Below are 6590 nucleotides of genomic sequence, written 5' to 3'. Positions count from 1 at the left end.
GAATAATTTATCAGCTTAGTGTAATATGCACAAATTGGGCCTTCTTTGAAATAAGTGGTAGTTGGCATTTGTGAGAAAAGGTATTTTAATTGGAAATCAGGGCGGAGAGACAGAAAATTGGGGCAGAGGGAGAGAGATATAGGAGAGAGGGAGAGGAAATACGCTCTCTAAGAAAAAGAGAAAGATTTATGTCTTGAAGCTTTCGGAACACAGAAGGAAATAACTTTGGGGAATAAGACAAAAAATAAAATACCAGATATAGAAGGGTCTCTGTGAGTTTTGGGGTTTCAGAGAAGATTTTAATTTAAAAGCATGTGTACCAGCCACCACAAATACCTGAAATCTATATTGATGAGTTCTGGGCTGCCGTTTTCGTCATTTCAGCATTCTATTAGCTCTGAGTTTTAGAGTGTGTGTGTGTATTCATATGAAGTACACATACAGAAATATTTTCTTATTATTTTTTGACTTCTGTGCCCTATCATTCCTTAGAAAATAATGAAGCTGGAGATGGATTCCAGATTCTTACCTAAATGCTGTCATTTCTGTCATGTATTTTGTGTGGTTTACCTTGTCCCAAGGGAGTTATTTTTCCTGTCTCTAATCTTCTCTTTCATTAGACAAGTTTTTAGCTTACAGGTTAATGAAAGAACTATCTTTAATTTGGCATGACTTTCCTTGATTGAAATGATATTTGTGCCATGACACTCAGGTTAGTGTCCTTCAGACTAGTAATATAAGTGTTCACACACCTCAGAGAATGACAGTTGGCCAGTATTTATGCATTTTACCAACTCAGCTGAAGTTCAGATGTGAACTATTTTTCTCTAAAAATGCAAAGAGAGGATGAACTTTACATACCTAAATACATATCTGAGCCCTTCCATTTTGTTCCAACTCTTGACTTTTCAGTATTGCTCTGAAAAAGCCATGAGGTAGAAGTTCATTCTGAGTCCTGACATGGAATGCAGAATAGCAAATAACATTTGCTATTAAGATACTTACAGAAGCAGTATTTCTTTTTGAAGAAGTTATGCCAAGCAATAAACAATGTTAACTCTATGGCAATTTAATAGGGAAACAAATACCAAAAGGAAAAAAAAAAAAAGAAACAAACAAACCACCACCACCTCTGGAAATTAATTTTGCAGTTTTCTTAGGTTTTCACCTACCATGGCAACTGGGGAAGTGTAGTGTGATCCACAAACCATTAAAATAAGTAGACACCTTTTTGTTGAATGCAGATGACATTTTGTAAGTACTTGAAGAAACAGAATAATCACAGTGATGATACCAAGTGATTTATTTCTCCTTAAGCTGCTTGTTACTATAAACTTCCCTGTATTTTGTATAATATTTTAGGATGATATGAGTGGTATTGAGGATTATATGATGTGCAACTCCTTCAGGTAACCCATATGTTTAAGACATTTTGAAAACATTTTTACCATATTAAAATTTCTCCTTGAGTTACTATTCATACTGCATAGTCATTCTTCATTGTCAGTAGCCTGAAACATCATAGTCTTATACCAGTTTTTACCTCCTTCTGAAATATTTTACATCTTCAATCTACCCACTTTCCTCTAAACAGAAAAGTAGTAAGTTCTGATACAGCTTCAGGGGTTATACTAGACATCAAAGGTAAAAAGAGAGGGAAGAGGATGTTGAAGAGAGGTTTGTCAAAAAGTGGAGATGCACAAAAAGGCTTAGATTTTTCCTAAGTCTCAATAAAAGCCAAAGGGAGTTTAGTGTTCAAGTGTCATAACCTTGAAAATTGATATATATTAGACCTTTGGCCACATAGCTGAAGAAAGCCCAGCTCATCTCAGTCCTTCCCAATTTAGATTTTGTCACCTAAAGCCCTCCTAAGTCCAAGTAATTTCTACACTGAGTAGACCTCTGGGAACTCAACTTCCATATGTAGCTTTGTATTTAGCAGAAATATTCTGTATGTGACAAACATTACTTGTAAAACCATAAGCCCTTACCAGATAGATATTTATCACTTATTTATAGTTTACTTACAAGTACAAAGTACTGCCATCCACCTTTTATGTAATACTTCACTGGTTAAACAATCAGTTAATTAGTATTTCCTATATGTTCAATGGAAGATGACAAAGCCTAATTTATTTTTTTCTTCAGTCACAGAATCACCGAATGATTGAGGTCGGAAGGGACCTCTGGAGATCATCTAGTCCAACCCCCCTGCCAGAGCAGGGTCACCTAGAGCAGGTTACACAGGAAAGCGTCCAGTTGGGTTTTGAATGTCTCCAGAGTTGGAGACTCCACCCCCTCTCTGGGCGGCCTGTTCCAGTGCTCTACCACCCTCAAAGGAAAGAAATTCCTCTCATGTTTAGATGGAACTTCCTATGCTCAAGTTTGTGCCCATTACCTCTTGTCCAAAATTGAGATGTTCTGAATGGTATTTGTTCTGCATAAAAGGCCATTACTTTTATTTTAATACATTTAGTTTATACCCACTCAACTATTCAGGGTGCTGTGACTCATTTATTACAGAGAATCACACGCAAAGAACTCATTCTGATAGGTTTTCAGTTTTGTTTTTCTTTCTTGTTTGTTTCCTCATCTGTTACATGCTTTGCATAATGATTTAGTCATGGTCACCACTAAGAAGGCAGAAACTTCCTTGCACTGTTTGCTTCTCATTATGCTATGCATTCTTCCCAAATTCATAACGTGGAAGTTTATCAGGACCATTCCACTACTATTTACAAAAGGCTTCTAAACCCAATGATGCTTGCCTCCATCCCATTTCATAAATACATATTGCATGTATGTTTTTTGTTAAATATTGATCTTTGACTTGTAATTCCATATGAAGCAGAAAAATGTTTAACAATTTTGCTTATGAAAAACTGAATAATTGTATTTACATATATGTAAAAATGAACTTTGAATACTAAAAAAAAAAATGCTTGGTTTAATTCATAACAAGATGTAGAAGTACTAAAAAAATGAACTCTATGTTCATTCTAAGTACTACATGAAAAGTTTCAAGCAATTGTTATGTTAAAGTTTGAACAAAAAGGCAGAGACTAATATCAAAGGACAAAGAGGAGGAATCTTCATGGTAGTCCCACAGCTGGTTAGAAATCAGCTAATTATTGAAATCACATAGTTCAGAATTTGGCTTGAGAAGCAAAGAAACCCACTTGCTTGTGTTCTCAGTTCTGGAGCAGAATATAAGGAAAAAATAGAGTCTTCCTTGTATTTGGTTTGAATGGCAAGGTTTTGGTAGTAGGGAGTTAAAGGGGTGGTTTCTCTGAAAAGCTGCCAGAAGCTTCCCCCATTCCCCATAAAGCCAGTGCCAGGTGGCTCCAAGACAGACCTACCACTAACCAAAGCTGATACAATCAGCAATGGTGGTAGTGCTTCTGTCATAACATATTTAAGAAAGGTAAAAATTGCTGCACAACACCAATGTGAGAAAAACAGCCATGGTCAGTGAAAAAGGAAGGGGAGGAGGTGCTCCAGGTGCCAGAGCAGAAATTCTCCCACATCCCATGGTGAAGACCATGATGAGGCAGGTTGTCCCCCTGCAGCCCATGGAGGTCCACGGTAGAGCAGATATCCAACCTGCAGCCCATGGAGCTGCCGAGCGGAGGGTGTGCCCAAAGGACACTGCAACCCCATGGAGACCCTGTGCTGGACCAGGCTCTTGGCAGGAACTGTGACACTGTGGAGAGGAGCCCATGATAGAGTAGGTTTTCTGACAGGAGTTGTGACCCCATGAGGGAGTCACAGAGCAGTCTGTTCCTGAAGGACTGCAGCCCATGGAAAGGACGCACACTGGAGTAGTTTGTGAAGAACTGCAGCCCATGGGAAGGACCTGTGTTGGCAAAGTTCATGGAGGCCTGCCTCTCATGGGTGGGACCCCACACTGGAGCAGGGGAAGAATGTAAGGAGGAGGGAACATCAGAGACAATATGTGATGAAATGACTGCAATTCCCATTCCCTGTCCCCCTGTGCTGCTCCAGGGGGAGGAAATAGAGAAATCAGGAGTGAAGTTGACCCTGGGAACAAGAGATAGTTGGAGAGGTAAGATTTGTTTTATTTTTGATTACCCTATTCTGACTTTTGATTGGCAATAAATTTAATTAACTTCCCCAAGTCAATTCTGTTTTGCCTGTGATGGTGATCTGCTGCTGAGTGATCTCCCTGTCTTTATCGCAACCCACAAGCTTTTTATTATATTTTCTCCTCGTGTCCAGTTGAAGAGAGGGAGTAATAGAGTGGCTTGTTGGGCACCTGGCATCCAGCCAAGGTCAACCCACCACAAAATTATTTATTTTTTTTATTACTGTAGCAGCTAGAGGAATTAGTAAAACAGGAATCTATCAGAGCCACCACTGTGACCACACTCTGGGGACTCAGCAGAGAAGACGTTTGTACTTGCAAAGACATTATCCATATCAGTATCAGGGAAGACAGAAACTACTTTCCCAACCATTTTTGGTGCTGTTGCACCAACAAGAGGACCCATTTATCCTTAGGAAAGTGACTGTTTAATAAAAGTTTCATTTTTGTTTGAATTTATGTGCTAGCTGTATCCAACACTTCCATTAATAGCCATGCTTATTCCAGCTATTTTTCTTTTTTAAGGAATCACAGAGAACAGATAAAAATAATTCTGCAGGTGAGAATTGCACTTCTATTTCATTCTGGTGCAAAACAAAGATTGCTTCAGGACACAATTGTAGATCCTGCATCCTCACAACTGACCTGTGAAAACATTAACTCTAGTAATCTTGAGAGTGAGTGCTAAACTGCTTAAGATACTTTTTGATCATTCAGGTGTAAAACCCATGTTTTTTTCACTCCATCCCTTCTTACTACAGCCCTTATGATCACAGTCTTTAAAAGTTTTTGAAAAGGAGACACAGCAGATATTTCTTGTCTGTCCATGCCATAGTAACCAGATGATAGAACCATAGAATCATAGGGTTGGAAGGGACCTTTGGAGATCATCTAGTCCAACCCCCCTGCCAGAACAGGGTCACCTAGAGCAGGTTACACAGGAAAGCGTCCAGTTGGGTTTTGAATGTCTCCAGAGTTGGAGACTCCACCACCTCTCTGGGCAGCCTGTTCCAGTCCTCTGCCACCCTCAAAGGAAAGAAGTTCCTCCTCATGTTTAGCTGGAACTTCCTATGCTCAAGTTTGTGCCCATTACCTCTTGTCCTGTCCCCCAGCACCACTGAAAAGAGCCTGGCCCCATCCTCCTGACACCCACCCTTGAAGTATTTATAAGTGTTGATAAAGTCCCCTCTCAGCCATCTTTTTTCCAGACTGAAAAGACCCAAATCCCTCAGTCTTTCTTCATAAGAGAGGTGCTCCGGTCCCCTCATCATCTTGGTAGCTCTCTGCTGCACCCTCTCCACCAGTTCCCTGTCCCTCTTGAACTGGGGAGCCCATAACTGGACACAGTACTCCAGGTGTGGCCTCACCAGGGCAGAGCAGAGGGGGAGGATGACCTCCCTCGACCTGCTGGCCACACTCTTCTTGATGCATCCCAGGATGCCATTGGCCTTCCTTTTTGGCCACAAGGGCCCATTGCTGACTCATGGTCATCCTGTTGTCCACCAGGACTCCCAGGTCTCTTTCAGCTGAGCTGCTCTCCAGCAGGTCAGCACCCAACCCATACTGGTGCATGGGGTTATTCCTCCCCAGGTGCAGCACCCTACACATGCCCTTATTGAATTTCATAAGGTTCCTCTTTGCCCAAATCTCCAACCTGTCCAGGTCTCTCTGTATGTTGGCACAGCCTTCCGGTGTGTCAGCCACCCCCCACCAGCTTTGTGTCATCAGCAAACTTGCTGAGGGTGCACTCTCTCCCCTCATCCACGTCATTGATGAATATATTGAAGAGGACTGGACTCAGTACTGACCCCTGGGGAACACCACTCGTCACTGGTCTCCAACTAGACTCTGTGCCCCTAATCACAACCCTCTGAGCTCTGTCTTTCAACCAGTTATCTATCTACCTTACTGTCCATTCATCTAGCCCACTCTTCCTAAGCTTCCCTATGAGGATGCTGTGGGAGACCATGTCGAACGCCTTGCTCAAGTCAAGGTAGACCACATCTACCGCCCTCCCCTCATCTATCCATCCAGTCATGCCATCATAGAAGGCTATCAGATTAGTCAGACATGATTTCCCCTTGGTGAAGCCATGTTGAGGACTTCTGATAGCTTTCTTTTCCTCCACATGCCTTGAGATGATGCCCAGAATGAGCTGTTCCATCATCTTTCCAGGGATGGAGGTGAGGCTGACCGGCCTGTAGTTCCCCGGCTCCTCCTTCTTGCCTTTTTTGAAGACTGGAGTGACATTGGCTTTCCTCCAGTCCTCAGGCACCTCGCCTGTTCTCCAGGACCTTTGAAAGATGATGGAGAGTGGCCCAGCAATGACTTCCGCCAGCTCCCTCAGCACTCTCGGGTGCATCCCATCGGGGCCCATGGACTTGTGAATATCTAAATGATATAACTGATCCCTCACTCGGTCCTCCTCAACCCAAGGGAAGTCTTCTTCTTTCTGTCTTACTTCCCCCAATGCCTGGGACTCCCG

This window comes from Larus michahellis, chromosome 1 (assembly GCF_964199755.1).
Source record: "Larus michahellis chromosome 1, bLarMic1.1, whole genome shotgun sequence".
NCBI lineage: Eukaryota > Metazoa > Chordata > Aves > Charadriiformes > Laridae > Larus > Larus michahellis.
This window is presented reverse-complemented; position numbering follows the sequence as displayed.